The sequence below is a fragment of the Phacochoerus africanus genome, chromosome 2 (genome assembly GCF_016906955.1).
Source record: "Phacochoerus africanus isolate WHEZ1 chromosome 2, ROS_Pafr_v1, whole genome shotgun sequence".
Taxonomy (NCBI): Eukaryota; Metazoa; Chordata; class Mammalia; order Artiodactyla; family Suidae; genus Phacochoerus; species Phacochoerus africanus.
In genome coordinates this window covers 236,110,891-236,134,178 of record NC_062545.1, presented here as the reverse complement: position 1 = coordinate 236,134,178, position 23,288 = coordinate 236,110,891, and the positions used below count along the sequence as shown (strand labels likewise).

Sequence of the window (23,288 nt, the reverse complement as noted above, 5' to 3'; positions counted from 1 at the left end):
TTAAAGTTTTTTTCAATAAGAGGATTGTTATGGGATGACAATGTCTTTTTAAATTCATGTGTGAAAGTATTAACCCCTCAGAATGTGACTATATTTGGTGATAGGACTTTTAAAGGATTAATTAATGAAGTTATATGGGTGGGGCCTAATCCAATATGACTAGTGTCTTTAAAAGAAGAGGAGATTAGGATACAGACACACACAGAGGGATAAACAGTGTGAAGGCACTGGAAGAAGATGGCCATCTATAAGCCAAGAGAGGCTCTCCGATGACAATGATGACAATGATGATGATGACGCTAATCCTGTTGACACCTTCATTTTGGACTTTTAGCCTCCAGACCAGGGAGGAGAGAAATTTGTTTAAGCCACCCAATGTATTTTCCTTTGTTATGGCTACCCAGAAAATTAATATAGGGGGAGTTCCCGTCGTGGCGCAGTGGTTAACGAATCCGACTAGGAACCATGAGGTTGCGGGTTCGGTCCCTGCCCTTGCTCAGTGGGTTAACGATCCGGCGTTGCCGTGAGCTGTGGTGTAGGTTGCAGACGCGGCTTGGATCCTGCGTTGCTGTGGCTCTGGCGTAGGCCGGTGGCTACAGCTCCGATTGGAACCTCCATATGCCGTGGGAGCGGCCCAAGAAATAGCAACAACAACAACAACAACAACAATAACAACAACAAAAAGACAAAAAAAAAAAGAAAATTAATACAGGGATGTTCAGTATATCAGAAGTGGGACCTTTTTATGTTTCTTTAAGAGTTTCTAAAATGAAATTAACAATCATAGCACTTCTTTGGAACCAAAAGAGATGAACAAAGAATCCAGAGAATTCTATTCTTTATAACATTTCAAAAGATCATTTAAGTTAAATTGAGTATTGTATTTATCTTCTACTACTTCTTCAGGACTTGAGTCTCCTGTCTACGTAGCATGGCCAGATTGTGGATGGACTAGGTAGCTACTTATACAGCAGTAATTTCAGAAAATCTTCTCTCTTCTGTTCACTGATGTTCAAAACATTTATTGAAAAACCAAATATGTTGGACTGTTGTTTGTGCATATTTCTCTGTCATTTGCAAAAATTTGGACCAGGGGGTAGTATGAATTGGAGGGAAATTGATGATTCCAAGCACACTTTCTGCCTGGCTTTTAACTAGTTTACATTTGGGCTTAAACAGGAGTCTAAATAAATCTCCACAAAAGATTTCATCCATGTAATCTGAAATCTTAAACATGAGGTCAATCCCTAACTCGAAAATGGCATGAAAATCATACAATAAATCTTTAGGTAGGGGTCTCTTCTCTCTCTCTTTCCCTAAGTTTTCATATTGTATGGAAAGTTAGACACAGACAACCTGCTTACTTTGTGTCTTGTAATATACATCTTTTTATATATTGCATTTCATTGCTCAAGGTGCACATTCTGTGCCCTGGCCTTTGTGTGAGTGCATATGTGTGAGGTTTCTGAATCTTTTGACAATTTTGAACTTTCTTGGTGCTGGGGAATTTTGCTCGGGGTATGCTTTTAAGCTGAAAGGCATCTGCTAGGAATCATTTTCTCACTTAATTATTGAAATAGCCCTTCAAATGTAATTTGATATTAAATTCCTATATTGTAGGTTTTGCTTTTTAAGAACACCAACACAATGGACAAATGTTTTCTATCAAATATATTTGATGACTGATATTTTGGCTTGCCAGGGTAATGAAATGAGATTAGTGCTGCCAGATTTGCTTCTCTTTTTTCTCCCCTCTTCATTTTTGTTTGAAGAAATGACTGGTTAAATTACTAGGGTTGGGAAAATGCAGCTGCTTTCTTTATGTGCTGCATGATTTTGCTCTCTTGATTTCCTGGTTTACTTGGCAAGGTTTCTAAATCAATGTTTAAGTAGGAAAATGTCCTGACCAACTGAAAAACCTTTGTGGTTCTTAAATACATTTATGAAGCAAAGCTTGATAATTTCCCAAATAAGAGAGTATTACAGTTGCTTGAAATGTAACTTATACTTCTCTGGGGATCCGGCATTTTTGACTTTTAATTGTTTTCTTGGCAGGCGCTAATTGCTGCCACTACCTTTCAAAACTTTAAGTCTAAATAATATCAACTTATGTCGGAAAAATGACAATTTCTAAAATAAACACTTTTCCAAGACAGATTTATAGCAGTTGCTCTGCAAGGAAGATGTAGAACTTGGGATGGAAGAATTCTCTTAGAGTTGATAATATTTGATACCAGGTGAACATTTGTGAACATGGTTCATTTCTTCTTCCTCTGAATCCACAGTAATAAACTTTCAACCAACAAACTGGCCAAGATATTTCCATTTTGACAGCCAAATCAATTCGTTGTGCTGATAGAGTTTCTTTTTTAGATGGAAGTTAGCCAGTCTTTTTTTAAATTGTTGAACCAGACAACCCTAACTAGCTAAAAGAACGGAAGTTGTAACTATGAACCACTTGTTTTTCTCTGCCGACTCAGGAGGGGCTGACTCAACCACCAATGCTCTTCCCTCATTTTGCCCCTTAGTATGCTCCTCTTGGCAATTGGATGTTTGAGTTGTTCTCTCTCTTGGCCCTTTCTGCTGTCACTGTCCTGATTAACTTGTGTCAAGGGGGAAATATAATCAGGTAGTCTTGGCTGCAGCTATGTGACTCATCTGCTGGCTTGACAGAATCAGAAACAAGTGAAAATGTCTCTTACTCTACTAGCGGTCCTTGCCAGGCTGCCTTAAGAGTGCTAGAAGGCTGTAAATAACCCTTGGCTCCTACTTGAGTTCTCTTTCTTTTAGGTCAGACTCTTGGCTGATAGGCAAGCCTTGCTGTCAACAAAGAATCATGAGCCTACCTCTAAACCTCTTGATATGAGAGGAGCTCAGCCTGATGGTCTCAGTTTACTGAAGGTGACATGACTGCCTGCTTAGGCCATAGGATGTTCTGCACCAATGAACCCACTTGTTGTGTGGGTCAGCTGTGGGCTTAGTTAGAGCTTAGCAATTAAATTCCAGGAGAGGAATCACTGTGGAAACTATGTTGAGCATGCATACTCTTGAGAGCCCCTTAAGTCAGGGTTTCATGGTATGACACTGTGTCCGTGTGAAAGAGTTCATGTTAGAGAGAGAAGGAAGAGCAGTGTGAGGCAGAGAGTGAAAGGTGGAATGTGTATGTTTTAAAATAGTTTTGGTGTACTTCCTGGCTCCCAACTGTGTTTGGAGGCTTTCAGGCTCTGTGGACGAGGGTAGATATCAGACCACAGACATTGCCTCCTGCTTTTATAGCACAATTGAATAAACACTGGATAATTGGGTGGCTTGTGGTAAGCTATAATTATAGACTATAGTTCCATTTGCAAGAGGAAAATATTTGGACCTGATTGGATGCTAAGTTACTAAAATACAAAATGACTTCAAAAGATGGCTCTTAAAAATTTACTTCAGGTCACAATAGTGACTAAATGATGACTGCCAGCTTTTTAAAATTTTTGCTTGTTCTCACATTATTTACTTGTCTGATTAAACATGAGGGTTTCGAATGTGAGAACTAAATATTGAATGAAAAAATAGGCCTGGACTGTTGCTACATGATGATTTTTAAATTTCAGATTCTCGTCAAATGCTATATAGAGATGATTCTTGATTTGCAAAACTTGTCTTGTCCTAATTTTCACATGCTCGTCTGGCCTTCTCTTTCCCTGCACCTACTCCATCTCACCCTGCTGCCCTAGACCTCTGTCCCAGCTCTAACCTCTCATCCCTCATCCCCCTCCACCATCATCTGTGTGGGAATCCCTGCTTCTAGTCGCAGGAATTTCTATCAATAGGATGAAACTAGAAAAAGTCCTAGCCAGGACCACTCTACTGCATAACTCTAGGAGGCAGCACTCCTGTAGAATACAACATGAGTGGTTTTCTCTGGAGTTGTGCAAAACACTCTTACTTGGGGGCAGGGAGGTATGGATTGGTCCTACCTGTGACAACTCTCTCTGTTATAGCTGGAGGAAGTGGCTTTCCTAGATGGAACTCAGATTTCCTGTTAAATAGGCTCTACAGAATTCATTGTACTATATGATCCATGGACATTAGGGGCTAAAAAAGAATTGGGTGGGAATACGTGCATATGTGTGTTTGGGCAGATGGAATCTAAGTTTCAAGTAACAAACTTAGTATGGAACTTTTGGAATCCTTCTTTGGTAATGTGGTTGTTTCCTGTTTTAAATGCATCCAGTTCCTCTTCTTCTTGCTTGCTTTTTTTTCTTTAAATGAATTTTTATTACTGCTTACATACACATAATAATTTATAGAAATGAATAAGTGTGACATTACCATATACATTAGAGTGTTTTTTTTTTTTTCCTTCTAGCTTTTATGTCTCTTCTTTTTGGCTTAGCTTCCCTCTGCTATTCCCTCCCTACCCTGACTTCACTCATATCACTCTATATCCCTTAAGAGCCCAAGCCAACAGCCTTGCATGTGTTTCTCTATGCTTTTATGATTATAGAAAAATACATGATATACACATACTTATACATATGCTCATATAACTGTAAATAAATATAACACATACACAGTTTTTGGTCAGTATTTCTCTTTATTTTAAAATGATTATATTGCATACACTTTTCTGCATTTTGCTTTGTAAGTCACCAGGTATTTCTTTTTTAGTGGCTTTTTTGTAGTATGGACATACCGAAGGTATCCAGTCATGCTGCTGTGGCTGGGCATTCACTTTGCTGTTTTTTGATAGCATAGTTGCAACAATCACTCTTGCTCGTATTTTCTCATACTTTCTGTGGTTAATGGTACTCAGATAATGATGCTTTCATTACATTGAATAGATCCCTAGAAGTGGCTTGGCTTTGTTGAGGATTCTTAATTTAAATATAGATATTGCCAGGTTGTTTTCCCCAAAGACTTTAATATTTCATGCATATTCTCACTAGCCTCATGGGGAAGCACTTATCCCATATCCCTGGAAGCAATTATCAGACTTTTTCATTTTTTCCTAATATCTCCTTGTTATTTTAATTTGAATTTTCTGGACTGCTAGTTTGTTTTAATATATTTCTTGTTTTTTTTTTTTTTTTTTTTTTTTTTCCTGAATTGCCTTGCTCTGCATCTTGCTCACATTTCTGTTGAGTTGTTTTTCCATATTAGAAACTTGGAAGACAGTAAGTACATTATAGATACAAATGCTCGGTTTCCTTCATTGAATGTGTTTTTTCACATTTATTACTTGTTTAATATATTTTTGCTGCTTTTTTTCCTATAGATTTGAAAAAAAGGAGCCAAAATCTTTTTTTAAAAAACAGTGTATTAATGTCCAAGCTTGGTTAAAAGGTTTTTTCTACCTAGATTGTATAGCCTGTGAATAGTTACATTTTCTTGTAGAATTGTAACTGTTTTTTTTTTTTTTACCCTTAAGTTTTTAAAAATGTTGGTACTTAAAAAACAAAAAATCTCCTTTTTAATTGAATTAAAATTATAAATTTTCAAATATGTTGGCATCAATTTTGTACCAATGCTCTTTTGTCTAGTCCTGGGCCAATACCATGTTGTCTTAATTACAATTGGTTTAATAGAGTCATCTGATATCAAGTAGGGCAAGTGTCTCTGTGCCATTCTTCTGTTTCAAAAATTTGACTATTTTCTGAGATTTATTTCTTCCATGGAAAAGTTAAGCTTATTTTATCCAGTTCTAAAAAACTCCTTAAATTATGTGTTTACATATTTATTTATATGTATATATATGTGTATGTGTGCATATGTGTGTGAATATATCAATATGTATGTATGTATTGTATATATTATCTATGATAACATTTTCTGTTTGCTTTTAATATAGTCTTTATTACTTTTAAATGGTGTCATTTAATTCTTATTTTACTTGAAACTTTTTAATAAGAATGACATCTGAATTAAAAAAAAAAACTATGTTTGGTATCTTTGATATGACCATTTGCTTTTCACTCTTTAACAATCAGTGCAATTACTTCTATTGATATATATTACCTGATAATGGTCTACCCTTCTTGAAATAAGCCCTCTCAAACATAGTAGCCTGTTCATTTGCTGGATTCTCTTTGATAAATTTTTTTGAAATTGTTTACTTATATTCAGAAGAAAGTTTCGTGTGCGTGTGTTTGTGTGTGCTACTTTACCAGGTTTTTGAAATAAAAGGTATACAATATTCAAAAAATAATTGGAATAGCTATATTTTTCTGTGGCTTGATAGTTAACATTATTTTATTTAAACAACTTGACGTGGAAACTTTATTTTTGGTGTACAGTTATATAAATTTTAACACGTGTAATGCATGTAATGATAACTACAATCAGGATACAGGACAATTTCATCACTCCAAAAAACTCCCGTGCAAATCTTCCCTACAACTAATAACCCTGGCAAATACTGATTTGTTTTCCATTATTATAAAGGGAGTCTTTTTTCAGAATGTCATATAAATGAAATCGGAATATATTACCTTTGAGATGGGCTTCTCTGAGACTGGATTCTTTTATTCAGCATAATGTCTTTGAAATTCTTCTACGTCGTTGTGTGAATCAGTAGTTTGCTTGTTTATTCATTCAGCTGTTGAAAGACTTTTGGATGATTTCCAATTGTTGGAGATTATGAATAGATCTGCTATAAATATCCGAGTACAAGTTTTTGTGTGAATTTATGTTTTAATTTCTCTTGGGTAAATACCTAAGTGTGGGATGGTGGGCTTGTAAGGTAAGTGTATCTTTAAATGTAGAGTTAAAAAATGCAAAACTCTTTTCCAGAGGGACTGTGTCATTTTATGTTTCTATCAGCAATGTATGAGAGTTTCAGTTGTTCAGCATCCTTGCCAGGACTCAGTATTCTCAGTGTTTTTAATTTTGGCCATTGTAATAGATGTGTGGTAGAATCTCATTGTAATTTTAACTTGTGTTTCTGTAATGACTAAATATGTTTAAACATCTTTTCATGAGCTTATTTGTTGTCCATATATCCTCTTTGGTAAAGTGTCTGTTCAAGTCTTTTGCCCATTTTAATTAATTTATTTTTTATTTTTTTAATATAATGAATGTTATTATTTTCCATTATAGCTGATTTACAGTGTTCTGTCAATTTTCCACTGTGTAGCATGGTGACCCAGTTACACATACATGTATACATTCTTTTTTCTCACATTATCATGCTCCATCATAAGTGACTAGACATAGTTCCCAGTGCAACACAGCAGGATCTCATTGCTAATCCATTCCAAAGGCAATAATCTGCATCTATTAACCCCAGACTCCTAGACCATCCCACTCCCTCCCCCTCCCCCTTGGCAACCACAAGTCTATTCTTCAAGTCCATGATTTTCTTCTCTGTGGAAAAATTCATTTGTGCTGTCTATTAGACTCCAGATATAAGTGATATCATATGGTATTTGTCTTTGTCTTTCTGATTTTTGCCCATTTTTAAATTGAGTTGTTTTCTGAGTGTTGTTTTGAGAGTTCTTTGTACATTTTTGTTAAAAGTTCTTTTTTAAAAATTTTACTGGAATATAATTGACTTACAAAGTTCTATTAATTTCAGGCATACAGTAAAGTAAATCAGATATATATATATCTATTCATTTTCGGACTGTTTTCCCATATAGAACTAAGTGAATTTCCCCTGCTATACAATAGATCTCTGTTACCTGTCTATTCTATATGTAGTAATGTATATGTATCTATACTAACCCCCTAATTAACCTCCCCATTCCCCCTTTGGTAAATGTAAGCTGTTTTCAAAATCTTTGAGTTTGTTTTATAAGTTCTATTGTATCATTTCTATTAGATTCCATGTATTAGTGATATCAGAAAGCCCAGAAATAAACCCACACACATATGGTCAATTTATCTATGACAAAGGAGACAATAATATTACAATGGAGAAAAGACAGTCTCTTCAATAAGTGGTGCTGGGAAAACTGGACAGCTACATGTGAAAGAATGAAATTAGAACACTTTCTAACTTCATACACAAAAATAAACTCAAAATAGATTAAAGACCTGAATGTTAGACCAGATACTATAATACTCTTAGAGGAAAATATTGGCAGAACCCTCTGACATAAATAGCAGCAATATCTTTTTTGATCCACCTTCTAGAGTAATGAAATAAAAACAGAAATAAACAAATGGGACCTAATTAAACTTAAAAGCTTTTGCACAGCAAAGGAAACCATTAACATAATGAAAAGACAACCCACAGAATGAGTAAAAACCTTTGCAAATGAAGCAACCCACAAGGGATTAATCTCTAAAATATGCAGACATCTCATACAGCTTTATATAAAAAAAAAAAAACCCAAGCAACCCAATTAAAAAATGGTTAGAAGATCTAAACAGACCTTTCTCCAAAGAAGACAGATAGATGGCCAAAAATACCCAACACCACTAATTATTAGAGAAATGCACACCAAAACTACAATGAGGTATTACTTTACACCAGTCAGAATGGTGAGCATTAAAAAGATTATATACAGGAGTTCCCGTCGTGGCGCAGTGGTTAACGAATCCGACTAGGAACCATGAGGTTGAGGGTTCGGTCCCTGCCCTTGCTCAGTGGGTTAACGATCCGGCGTTGCCGTGAGCTGTGGTGTAGGTTGCAGACGCGGCTCGGATCCTGCGTTGCTGTGGGTCTGGCGTAGGCCGGTGGCTACAGCTCCGATTCAACCCCTAGCCTGGGAATCTCCATATGCTGCGGGAGCGGCCCAAGAAATAGCAACAACAACAACAGATAAAAAGACAAAAAAAAAAAAGATTATATACAATAAATGCTGGAGAGAGTGTGGAGAAAAGGGAACCCTCTTACACTGTTGGTGGGAGTGTAAATAGGTACAACCACTATGGAAGAAAACAGAGGTTCCCTGAAAACTAAAAACTGAACTACCATGTGATCCAGCAATCCCAGTCCTGGGCATATATCCAGAGAAAACCATAATTTGAAAAGATACATGCACTCCAATGTTCATTGCAGGACTATTTACAATAGCCAAGACACAGAAGCAACCTAAATGTCCACCAACAGAGGACTGGGTAAAGAAGATGTGGTACATATATACAATGGAATATTACCCAGCCATAAGAAAGCATGAACTAATGCCATTTGCAGAAACATGGATGGACCTGGAAGTAATCATACTAAGTGAAGCAAGTCAGACAGTGAAAGACAAATATCATATGAGATTACTAACATGTGGAATCTAGTAAAATTTATTTTTGGATAAGTGATTTGCAAACATTTTCTCCCAATTTGTGGCTTATCTTTTCAGTCTCTTATGGTTTCCTTCAAAGAACAAAAGTTTTAATTTTGATAAAATCTGATTTATCATCTTTTAATTTTATGGACTATGCTTTTGGTGATATGTTCATGAACTCTTAACTCCAGGTAATGAAGATTTTCTATGTTTTATTCTAAAAGTCTTATAGTTTTATGTTTTATATTTAAACCCATGATCTCATGGATCTACAATCCATTTTGAGTATGTTTTGTATAAAATATACTTAAATTTTGTATTAGGTTGAGGTTTACTGTTTTGCATATAGATGTCCAATCGTTCCAACATCATTTGATTAAAAAAACTATCTTTTGCACTTTGGTAAAAAATCAATTGGCCATACTTGTGTGGGTTTATTGGTACACTGTCTATTTTAGTCCATCGATCCATGTGTGTATTCCTTTGGGAGTATACTGTGTTTTATTGATGTAGTTTTATAGCATATATTAAAATTGGTAATGTGATTCTTAACTTAGTTCTTTTACAAAAATGTTTGGCTCTTCTAGCTTCTTTGCCTTTCTATGTAAAATTTTAAGTGAGTTATCTATATCTACAAAAAACGTGCCTGAGATTTTTTTTTTGAATTGTGTTGAATCTGTAGATCAGTTTGGGAAGAATTGAAATTTTTACTGTGTTGAACCTTCCAACCCACAAAGGTAGTACGTATTTATATTTATTTAGGTCTTCTCTCAGGATTTTTGTTTGACCATATAAATCCTGCACATATATATTTTTTTAGATTTATATCTGTATACTTCATTTTTGTAGCTATTATAAGTGGTATTTTTAAAAAAATATTTTCCAGTTGTCCATTGCTAATATATAGATCAATTTTTGTTTGTTTTGTTTTCTTTGATGTACTTGTTGACCTTGTATCCTGTGGTTTTGCTAAGCCCAATTGTTAGTTTTCAGAGTTTTGGTTATAGATTCCTTGGGATTTTCCAGATGGACAATTATGATGTCTGGGAATAAGGACATTTTAATTTCTTCTGTTCCAATGTTTATGTCTTTTATTCTTTTTGGTGTCTCATTTCATTTGCTAAATCTCTAGTATGATGTTAAACAACAGTGGTGAGAATGGATATCCTCGCCTTATTTCCAATCAATGGGAAGTCATTCAGCCATTCATCATTAAATGTGATGTTAGCTATGTCGTTTTTGGACAGTAAATATCCATTAAAATTTTGAGGAGTTTTCTTTCTATTCCTCTGCTGAGAGAGTTATTTTTTAAAATGATGAATATGAATAGATATTAGATTTTGTCAAATGGTATTTTCTGAATCAACTAATATAATCATGTGTTTTTTTCTTCAGGTTATAAATATAGTGGCTTATATTGATATTCAAATATTGAACTTTTATTGCTGGGATAAATAGCATTTCTGGAATAATCTCACTTGGTCATGTAACATTTTAAATGTATATTGGCACATTCAATTTTCTCATATTTTGCTGAGCATATTTGTGTCTAAGTTCAGGAGAAATGTTGATCTGTTGATCTGTATTTTCTTTCTAGTACTTTTTGTCTGGATTTGGTGTCAGGGTAATGCACTTACCTCATAACATAGATGGGAAGTGTTTTTGGAAGAGCTTATTCAGAATTGGTATTAATTTTTCCTTAAATGTTTGATGGAATTCACCAATGAAACCATCTGTTACCAGAGACTTTTCTCCATAAGGTTTTACACTACTAATTCAATTTCATTTATAGTTATAGAACTATTATAGGTTGAATTGCATCCTCTCCAAAATTCATGTTTTGAGGTCCTGTTCCCCAGTACCTCAGAAGGTAAACTTATTTAGAAGCAAGATACAATTAATTAAGATGTAATCAGTTAAGATTGAGGTCGTAGGGAAATAGAGTGGACCCCTAAGCTAAGATGACTGGTGTCGTAGCTGAAAAAAGGATATTTGGACACAAATGTGCCCACAGGGAGAACGTCATGGAAAGATGAAATGAGAGATAGGGTGATGTTTCCACAAGTCAAGGAATGGTAAAATTTGCCAGCAAACCACCGGAAACTAGAGGAGAATGTGTAACAGATTCTCTCTCAGATCCCTCAGAAAGAACCAACCCTACCAACACCTTGACCTCAGACTTGTACCCTCCAGAAATGTGAGAAAATACATTTCTATTGTTTAAGCCACTCAATTTGTGCTCCTTTCTTATGGCACCCCTAGTTAACTAAAAGAAGAATTATTGTGATTTTTTATTTCTTCCTGTGCAAATTTTAGTACTTTGTGGATTTTGAGAAAGTGATCCATTTTATTTGTTGTTGTCAAATGTATCTTTATGGTATTATTTGTAGTATTCCCTTATTATCGTCTTAATGTCTGCAGAGTCTGTGGTGGCATCCCTTTTTATTTTTGATATTTGTGATTCGTGTCTTTAAAATAATTATTTTCAAAAAATTAAACAAATTATTTTTTGTCAGGCTCAGTCTCATTCTAGAGGTTCATCCTTTTAAAAAATATTTCCAAAGAACTGATTTTGCCTTCATTAAATTTCTCTATTCCTTCTGTTTTCAATTTTACTGATTTTTGCTCTTACCTTTATTATAATTTCCTTCCTCTGGTTACTTAGGGTTTATTGTGCTCTCTCTTTTTATTTTCTAGCTTCTTAAAGTGAAAATTTAGATTGTTCATTGAAGATAATTCTTTCCAATATAATAAAAATTTATTGCTATAAATTTCTCAGTAAGTACTGCATTAGTAATATCTCATTAATTTGGGATATGTTGTATTTTTATTTTCATTTCATTCAGAATATTCTCTAATTTACATGGAGACATCCTCATAGACTTTTATAAGTCTGTTTAATTTCCAAGTGTTTCAAGATTTTTTAAATGTTTCTATTGATTTCTAGTTTAATTATTTTAAGAGAATATAATTTGTATTTTTTAAATTTAATTTAATTTTTGAAATTATTTCCCCAATACAATTTTTTTTTTCTACTGTACAGCATGGTGATCCAGTTACACATACATGTACACATTCTATTTTCTCACATTATCATGCTCCATCATAAGTGACTAGACATAGTTCCCAGTGCTACACAGCAGGATCTTATTGCTAATCCATTCCAAAGGCAAGAGTTTGCATCCTTAACCCCAAGCTCCCAATCCACCCTACTCCCTCCCCCTCCCCTTGGCAACCACAAGTCTATTCTCCATGTCCGTGATTTTCTTTTCTGTGGAAAGGTTCCTTTGTGCTATATATTAGATTCCAGATATAAGTGGTATCATATGGTATTTGTCTTTTTTCTGACCTACTTCACTCAGTATGAGAGTCACTAATTCCATCCATGTTGCTGCAAATGGCATTATTTTGTTCTTTTTTATGGCTGAGTAGTATTCCATTGTGTTTATATACCTAATCCAATCATCTGTCGATGGACATTTGGGTTGTTTCCATGTGTTGGCTATTGTGAATAGTACTTCAATGAGCATGTGTCTTTTTTTAAGGAAAGTTTTTACTAAGACTTGTTGGTAGTGTTTAAGAATATTTTTAAAAAACTGAATAAAACTGAGCTGTAAACCTACATATTCATAATGCTGTTCTTCAATGTTGAGTTATTAAACACCTTTTAAAACTATTATGTGGTAATCTATTTTATTAAAGTTTTCATATCATCTTGGGTCAGTTTTGCAAGTGGTTTTCATTTCTTCTAGATTTTCAAATTTGTTATTATATATTTGTCTGTAATACTATCTTATAATTCCTTCAATCTCCTCTGTATCTGTGATTATATTTATTTTCCATTCCTACTCTTATGTTTTTCCTTCTCTCTCATTTGCTTTATTTAGATTCATGAAGGGCTTGTGTCTTTTATGAATTTTGTCTAAGAATCAGCTTTTGAATTTACTTATAATGAATACAGCATTTTTTCTTTTTCCTTAATTAGACTTGTACAACTCCCTTTTTTTTTTAGTTTGTTTTTACTCTTTCAAGATGAGCAATAAGTACCTTTTTATTCTTATTTTGTGGCAATGGAGGCTTTTGAGTCACTGTGGGCTTTGAAGTAGTGCTTTTGTTTTTTTCCCAAAGGTGTTTGTATGGGCTCTTTTCTCTTGCATTGCTTTCCAGATTGTTTCAAACTTCCCTTTTGATTTTCTTTTCATTCCAAGGCTTATCTAGAATCATGTTTTAAATTTTCAGATATAGAAAATTTTTTGATCATTTAACATTATTTGTTTCTCATTGTATTGTTCTATAATCAAAAAATATGTTCTGTACAAATCAGACTTTAAAAATTCATTAATTTTTTTAATGACAAGTACATGATTAATTTTTAAAAAATATTTCATGAAATTAAGGAAAAAACAAATATGCAATATCTAAGGAATGTAAGATTTTCTTTCTATAAATATTATGACGTATATATTATATATATGTCACGTATGCATACCCAATGCATTAGGTTTATTGATTTTTACCCTTCCTATTTTTCTCTGGTAGATCTGCCTCATTCATAAAATACTTCAACTAATATGATTCTTTGTCTTCTTTACTGCACATATCACATTTTAACTTCCCAGATATTAATATTTTACCACTGATTTTTCTTTATTTACATTTATTTGATATTTAGTTAATTCCTCCACCCCAGCTTCATTGGAATATAATTGACAAATGAAATTGTAATATATTTAAAATATACAGCACATTGTTTGATACATGCATAGATTGTGAAGGAATTCCCTCCCTCCATTGAGTTAATTAACACATCCCTCACCTTCATATTTCCTTTTTTTGTGTGTGTGAGAAAACTTAAGTTCTACCCTCTTAGCAATTTTCAATGATACAATACAGTATTATCAACTATAGTCACCATGATATACATTTGATTCTCTGACATTATTTATCCTATAACTGAAACTTTGTACCCTTTTACCAAACTTTCCCCATTTGCCCACTTCTCAGTTGCTGGCAACCACCATTTTATATGAGTTTGAATTTTTCTTTTTTTGTTTTAGATTTCACATGTAAGTGACAACATGCAATATTTGTCTTTCTCTATCTTGCTTATTTCACTTAACATTTAAGGCCCTCCTGGTCCATCTATATTATTGCAGATGGCAAGATTTCCTTCTTTTTTAAGGCTGAATAATGTTCATGTGTGTGTGTATGTGTGTTTGTGTATTGATATGTGATGCATACGTCACACGTTGTTTACCTATTCATCTGTTGGGAGATACTTCAGTTGTTTCCATGTTTTGGCTATTGTGAAAAATTCTTCAATGAACATGGGAATGTAGAAAGTGATTTCATTTCCTTTGGATATGTACTTAGGAAATGAAATTTTTGTTAATTTATTATATGTAGTATTACATATTTAATCTACATATGTAGATTTGAAATTACATATATGATATACATGTTAAATATAGAATTATATGTGGTAATCAGGGATCAGGATAATTTAGAGAGTCAGGTTCTTTCCTATGGTTGATCTTGACCTTGCCTAGGAATACATAAATCTCTGCAGGTCATGGGTTTCCCTAGAGTCCAACAGTTTTTCACACTCACCCTCAGTTCTGGTCTCAGCTTCTTAACCAGGGTAGGGTGGAAACAGTTTTATCCCTTTCTCTCCACTAGGAACTCAGAACCCAACAGTTTATTTGGTTTTAGTAGCTCGTAGGGCTGAGCAACTATTCAGTGCAGGAGAGGGAGATAGATGGAAGTTAGGAGTAGGGAAGAAGAGAGTTATAATCAAGCCACAAAGTCCCAGAATCACATTCTAGTTTCCTCTTCTCTTTGAGATCTGTTCAAACATTCATTGGTTTGGAGGATTTGGCTGTGTCCTAAACCACAGACTTGCTTTGTCTTCATGTTGCTTAGTAATTTTCATTTAAATTAAAGAGTTTTACACACCGAAATTGATATTTTACCTCTTGAGACTTAAAAAAACCTAAACAAAGATAGTAATTTTTATGTGAAACTAAGCTTAGGCTATTTAAGTAGTGAAAATTGTTATAAATTAAACCAACTGTCATGTATAGACTCATTTCACCTTTCCTGGTTATTTACTTTTCTTAGGGAAGCCCTCAATTTGTAGCATTTTTTGGAGTTCTTGTTGTGGGTCAGCGGTAATGAACCTGACTAGTATCCATGAGGACGTGGGTTGGATCCCTGGTCTCCCTCAGTGGGTTAAGGATCCGGCATTGACATGAGCTGCAGTGTAGGTTGCAGACGAAGCTCGGATCCTACGTTGCTGTGAATGTCTAGGATGGCAATTGTAGTTTCAATTCCATACCTGACCTAGGAACTTCCATATGCTATGTGTGCTGCTCTAAAAAGAAGAAAAATTTGTAACATTTCTAAAACAAAATATTCATGTATCCTGAATACATAATACATGAATATTAATATAGTGTTAATAGTAAAAAATAGTCTCAGTCTAGTTAAAGCAAACCATGTGTGTATATGGTGTATGTAATAGTGAATATTAGAACTTTCTTCTCCCTTAGAAAGTAAGTAACCTTGTTTTGTATAAAACTAAGTTGAAGCTGTAAGGAAGAGAGCTTTGACTTTTTTTTTTTTAAATTTTATCCCTTGTGACCTTTTAATGACCTTTGGATGCCAACTATAGTCAAAGAATATTCTGAAACTTAAAGAGAAATTCCTTGGGGGGTATTTTTCAGGTATGTTTTTGTTAAGTGTTTAACATAACTGAATTCTCATATCTTACTTATTTTCATGACACAACACATAGTCTAAATGCAGGTGTATTCCTTTAACTGCAAGTATTTATTTAACAAATTTCCTCTCAAGTCTTCTGGTGTCAGACACAGCATGACAGTAGTTAAGAATCTGTCACCGTTCCCATTAAAAACCTTATTGTTTAGGCTTTGCCTCCTTGGCTGTTTCAAATTATATCTAGCTGAAACTTGCCAAAGAAGTTGTCAGCTTAGATATGACTTTGATTTTGAAAAACTGTTGAAAATAGGAAAGCCATTTATAGTGACAGAAAAAAAAGGGAATTTGGCTGGCATCAAATGTCTTTTCTTGCTGAAATATACTTGTTCATGAAGTTTTCCAAACAATTGCAGTATGGATTAGTACATTTTGACACTTTAAAAATAAGCATGCTTTAAAACAGGATAGATAATTAACTGAAAAAATATATGTCTTCATGTATATTAGAAATGTTTCCTGGCTACATTTTATCACAAGTGTCCAATATGTCACTATGATAGGAGTGAAATGGCAAGATTCTATTTATACAGAATATGAATCAGGAACATCTCCAGAAACGTCTACCACAAAAAGAATATTTGCATAAGAATATTCATTTTCTTCTCTTTGGGAATTAGATTATAATTATAGTTTTTCATATAATGCTTAGATTCAGAATAAAGTAAAGCTCAATAAATAGGTTAATCAGTAATTAGATCTCCTAAGAAAAAACTTCTGAATTGCAAAACTCTGAGTTTTATTTTATTTAAATTTTTTTTTTTATTTTTTAACTCAATGAATTTTATTACATTTATAGTTGTACAACCATCATCACAACCCAGTTTTGTAGCATTTCCATCCCAAACCCCCAGCCCATCCTCCCAACCCCCAAACTGTCAAAACTCTGAATTTTAAAACTCTAACAGAATCATCCAGAATTCAATTCTGAGAGATGAAGAGATAGGAAAATGAAAGACAAATTAAGAGGCACAGAGGAAGGAATTAAAAGCTTCAACATTTATCTAGTAAGAGTTCTAGGAGAGATTATAGAGAATGGGGCAGGGTTAATATTATAAGAAATTATGGCTGAAAATTTTCCTTCAGATTGAAGAAAGACATGGTTCTTGAAATATAACAAGCAACATTAAATTGCAAGGAGGATTTGATTAAGAAATCCATACCTAGAAAATCTAAAACTACCAGAGAAACAAAAAGCCAGGTTCTTATTCTTTTCTAGGTACTTTTACTGGTAACAGGCTTTCATAGCAAAAAATAGATGCCAGATATCAGTTAAATAATATCTGCAAAGTCCTACTGGAAAACAAGCTGGAATTTCATTCCCTGCTGAAATATTGGTCAAGAAGGAGTACAAAATATATACAAAGGAAGATATACAAAGACTGAGTTTATTATTCAGTTTACTATTTATAGAATTTGTTGTTCATCTAGTATTGTTTCTGCTCGAAAGCCTACTGTTATTTTTACTTCAGTAAGAAGCAAAAAGGAAAAAGTGGGAGGCAAAAAAAGGAAAGCTTTTGGTAAATGCAAATTAGTGTTGACTGTTTCCTTCCCTCCTCTCCCTTCCCCTCCCCACCCCTGCCCATGCCTACACAATGAGGAGAGGAGGCTGTTAAAGCCATGCAAAGATTGGTCCTCTTCTATCTGGGGACATCAAGATTTTTTTTATTGGGATATAATTGACATATAATAGTCTATTAGTTTCAGGTGTACCACATAATGATTTAATACATGTCTATATTGTGAAATGATCACCGCAGTAAGTTTAGTTAATCCATCATCATACTAAATTACAAATTTTTTTGTTGTTGTCCTGGTGAACTTTTAAGATCTTCTCTCTTAGCAGCTTTCAAATATACAGTACAGCATTGTCAACTACAGTCACCATGCTGCACATTATATTCCAAGATTTTGATTAAAAACATCATTTGCTAAAAACACATATTAAAAGTTTGAGAGCAACCACAGAAAGAACAGAAATAAAATTAGGAAGTAGAGCCAAACCAACTTCTGAACTTAGTGATAATTCTATTTTTAAGGTGATAATTCTATTTTAAGGATATGCTTTTTAGACTTGACCTCCATGTTCTGGTCAAGATGAAGTCTGGTTTATCTCCAATTCTCTCATTAAAGCAGGAGCTCAGTGGGATTGGTCCATTCTTTTTAACTCACCCTGTTGCCATGCAAAAATAAAAACTAGTGTCCTTCAGGAATAGTTAAGAATGTAAACAGTCTCTTAAACTCTCTGTAGATGTTGATTAGGAAGATATTTTGTTAAACTTCATTTAACTGAAGGGATATAGGGTTGTTTTGGAGAAGGGAAAGGAAATGCTCAAAAAATGAAGTATCTTTAAAACAATAGCAATGATGGTTATTATTTATTGAGTATCTGCATATGCGAACCACATGACGTTAACTTTTTTAGCTCTAAAAATGACCTTATACTTTAGATATTGTCAGCCATGTTTTAAAGATATGACAAAGGAACTGTTTATAAAAGCGGACCCTGAATTTAAGCCCAGGCACCTCTGATTATGCCTCTTCATTCTCTTTCCTCCATTATGCCTCTATCTTTAACAATATTGTCATATGTGAGTATCTTGTTCTAATGTTTGATATGTCTTGATGTTTTGAAACTGAGGGAGAAATCAGTGTACACAGCAGGATGTAAGTTTTGTATTCCTTAATAGTGCTTTTTCACTTTTAGTCTCTGACACACTTACCATGTGAAGTGTAGACTGAAAAGAATATAAAATAGGGCTTGTCCACAGTGGGCTAAATCTTTAATTTTCTTAAGAACATCAGTGGATTTTTAAAAAGGCATTCTATGCTGTTTGATATGTACATAATTTTATTTTTTGTTGGGAGGATGGTTGGTGATTAATAAATTCTCTAGGAGAGGAGATGGAACTAAAGCGATTTGTTAAAAAGAATCGCATTATGGTAAATCAGATTGTAAATAGGCAATAACTTATTAAAGTATAAATGAAAAGTTTCCTCTGTTAAAGAGGTTAGCCTTAGGTGGCATCTGGCTCTGTGAATGCTAGAGGTTAGAAGATCCTTTTTTGCTAGTGGGTCCTCACCTCTATGCTCTAACCAACATAGAGGTGGAAAAAAACCTTTGGCTGTATTAATGTTCCTCTACTGCTTTGAGAAAACTGCACAAAATAGAAGAAAACATTTGTCTCTGTGAATCTGACGCTACCTAAGAGAACAGCCTCAGGGCCTCCTAGAATCAGCCATATTCTGATGCCAGAGCACATGTGAATTGTTCAATCTCTTCATCAGAATTTGGCTTTCTATGTAGATTTCACCACAGTGGAGAATATACTGAGCCACATTCCGGCTGTTACATTAGTCTCTTATGAATTTGAATTATGTTCCTTTGCTTTTGAGAGACTAATCTCTACTTAGGATATTCACAGAATCAAATTTCTGAGCCTTTAAGACTGAAGCCTGGTTTCTGGATTGGGATGCCCTCTTCTGGGGCCTCTCTGGAGCCAGCTGTCTTCGCGCTCCCTGGTGATGACGTCCTCTGGACACACCCGTTCAGTCTACACAATCCCTCTGGCTCCTCTGTGTTTCGTCGTTATTTCATTTGCTCTGTGTGTGTTCACATTTATTTAGTATCGAGATTGTTCTTTTCAACCTCACTTTCTCTGATTTTGGAAAGATTTCCTGAATTGAGACTTGTGGATAAGTTAAAAAGAATATTATGTTCCTTGGGAACAGAAAACCTGACATGGCAAACCTAAAACAAAACAAAATTCATTTCACCTAGAGAATATGGACTTAGACTCTATGATTCAAGAGTATGTGACAGCAAAAATTTTTAATCCTTGTGTGGCATATGTGTGTTGCTTTTGCTTTCAGAGAGCTAGAGGCTGTGAATTTAAAGTCCGATCCTCAAAGATATCTTTCTTAGAATCCTCAGAGTTACACAAATTTAGGATCTAAACTTATTCCCTTTGTGGCTTAGCGGAAATGAACCTGACTAGTATCCATGGAGATACGGGTTTGATCCTTGACCTTGTTCAGTGGGTTAAGGATCCGGTGTTTCATGAGCTGTGGTGTGGGTCTCAGACATGGCTCAGATCTGGTGTTGCTGTGGCTGTGGCGTAGGCCGGCAGCTGCTGCTCCGATTCGAGCTCTAGCCTGGGATCTTCCATATGCTGTGGGTGTGGCTCTAAAAAGCAAAAAATAAATAAATAAACTTTGGGTTTGTGTGTGTGAAAAAATGAACTTTATGTTACTCAACCACTAGTCCGTTGGAACTGACTCTTAATTAGAAAAATAATGTAACAGAATGATGTGGCATTTATTTTGACAACAGCTTGGTGTGAAAAAACAACTGAGAAACATAATATGAACACTGGAATGTTGACTTTCTATAACTTTCGCATGTACTTTGGGGTAATTACCATTAAAAGAATTCACTTTCAAGTCTAAATCAACACAAAGAATAAACAAGATCTAGGAATCAGAGGACATAGAAAGTCAGACAAAATGGTGTGATTTGAGTTTCTAAGGGTGTGAAAGATAGTTACATTGAGTGTGTTCAGAAAATCTCTTTTTTCTTGGGTATGGTGCTTCCTAGCGGGCCTTTTTTTAACCCCATTGCATTGGGGGTATACCTACATAATACAAATAATCAAAACAGTTACACCACTACAGTGACAGAGCTCCCTATGGTGGATGAAGAGCCTAAGGTCAAGAAGAAGCAAGGCCTCAAGTATGAATTCTAGCTCTTTCTATGTCTTTCTACCTTGTACCTCCTGTCTGAATCTCACAGATCAGTGATTACATGTTCCTGCTTCTCACACTGGTGTTAGTCATCTGAGCCTCAGCTACAACATAGGGGCAGTAACATGTGCTTCCAATCTTGTGAAGATCAAATGGTTCAATACACACATGGCATTTAGAGTAGCTCCTGACAGGTAGGAAGCATTCAAAAGTTCCTCCACCACCTCCTCATCATACCACCTTCTCATCCAATCTCAGAATTCCTTTGGAGAAAAAGAAAACTGAGTTTCTATCTTCAGTCTGGAAAACTTTAATTAAATTTATTCTCTTCAGATATCCTACATATCAATGTGCTTGGAGATGCACCAGCAAAATGCCACAGACTGGGTGGCTTAAACAACAGAAATTAATTTTCTCACCTTTCTGGAGGCTGGAATTCCAAGATCAAGATATTGAAAGCTTGGTATGTTCTGAAGCATTCCCCCTTGTCTTACAGATGACTGCCTTCTTACTGTGTCCTCATTTGATCTTTTCTCGGTGCCCACCCATCCCTGATAGATCTTCATCTTTGTTAGGGACACCAATTCTATTGGATTAGGGCCCTACACTTATGACCTCATTTAAGCTTAATTACCTCTTTAAAGGTCCTATATCTAAATACAGTCACAGGCAGTGGTTCCATAGTGTAGTGGTTAGCACGTCTGCTTTACACGCTGAAGGTCCTGGGTTCGATCCCCAGTGGCTGCAGTTCTGATTCGACCCCTAGCCTGGGAACCTCCATATGCCGTGGGAGCAGCCCAAGAAATAGCAAAAAATAAAATAAAATTAAAAAAAATAAATAAATACAGTCACATTGGGGATTGGGACTTTAACATATGAATTTTAGGGGATACGATTCAGTCCAAACCATCCTCGAAGACATTTTAAGGCTTGAATTTAGGTGAAAACTTTGGTGACAGTTAACCAGCATGGTACTGAACCTTCTCGAAGATGTTCACAGGTATCTTTGGATTCAGGTTGGTGTCAGAATAAATACAATGCTCTGAACATTGAGATCTAGCTCTGTGTAGTCATCCTCACTATACCTGCTCCTGAACAGACCTATGTTGAAAGAAGCTTCACTTTCTTTTCTTTTTTTAATTTGAAGTATAGTTGATTTACAATGTTGTGTTAATTTCTAATGTATAGCAAAGTGATTCATTCCTTTTCATATTCTTTTTTATAATGATTTATCCCAGAGTATTGAATATAGTTCCCTATCTATACAGTAGGACCTTATTGTTTATCCATTCTATATAAAAGTTTGCATCTACTAACCCCAAACTCCCAGTCCATTCCCCTCCTCTCCCCAGCCCCTTGGCAACCACAAGTCTGTTCTCTGTCTCCGGGAGCTTCACTTTCATGATCATGAGGTAAAAGGTAGACAGTACCATCAGGATGCCAGGCTGATTGCCAGAGTATAATCAGGCCCCCATCCAGGAGCTAAAGGAGTCATGGATATTTACCACCCTATAGAGATTTACAATGTTGATTCACTTTAATAATAAGATGAAATAAGAATTTATTGGGCATTCATTGAGTTCTAGGTCCTTTCTATGACTGCCCCTGTAGCTGTGTATTTAGCAAGTTAAAAGTTAAAAGTTCAGTTTATTTAATTTTGCCAGAGAACCTATTGGTAGGTGGAGCTAGAAGTTTGCATGGAAATGGTCAAGCCAGTTAGCTTAAGTAACATACGAATTCATAAGGTACACAATAACCAAGTTCAGAGTTTGCTAGTTAGCTATAAACTGAGATTACCCTGACAGAGACCCATCAGATCCTGAGATGAAGTTGCTCCAAGTGTATAAAGAAGAGTGACAGATAGGATGACCTCTATTCCACATTAGCTCATCAACAGAAAAGGATGCTTTTGTGTCTGAGGCAGGGGGTCCAGGACTTACCTGAGCAAATCCCTCAGGTGGCAGGTTGGGATTTAGATAGACTGGGCCTGTGTGGGCATCTGAGGAGTCATGTCCTGAAGTGCCAGGACATATTAAGTCCGGTCACCACTGGCTGAGGTAGTCCAAGTGGAATGTTGTCATCCTTTCATTTTGCAGGCCCCTGGGACAGCCATATTTCTTCAGATACCAAGTCCTTTGCTATGTGAAAGCTCTTGGGTTTCCCAGCATTAACTGCCATGCCAGCTCACAGGATTGGCAATATGGAGCTCATTCAGAAGCAGCAGCTTCTCATGGCTGGTGGAGGACAGTGCCTGAAGTCTGGAGGTAGTGGGGAGGTGGGAGATAAGACTGACTTAGTGAACACCAGTCAACCCAGAGAACATCATGGATGTTTTAGGGGAAAGGGCATTCTGTAATCTAGGCACATGGGATTGAGGGTTGACCATGGTGATATGTTAAACACTGGGACACTCTAATTATTCAAGTCAGAAAATGGTACCTTTTGTGGTGAGGTAGGTACACGTGCTCAATCAGAAGTGTGGTCTTTCACAACCATAATTCTGTTCGTGTCTTCCCAGTCTTTTTTATTTATTTCTTTATTTTTATAATGATT

At 35.2% G+C, this 23,288-nt stretch overlaps 1 non-coding gene across 1 annotated transcript; it reads left to right on the top strand.

Annotated features, from left to right (window-relative positions):
• Positions 1-21,404: 21,404 nt before the first annotated feature.
• On the top strand, positions 21,405-21,482 carry TRNAV-UAC (transfer RNA valine (anticodon UAC)). The gene has a single exon. It is a non-coding gene; the product is annotated as a tRNA-Val (tRNA).
• Positions 21,483-23,288: the final 1,806 nt, after the last annotated feature.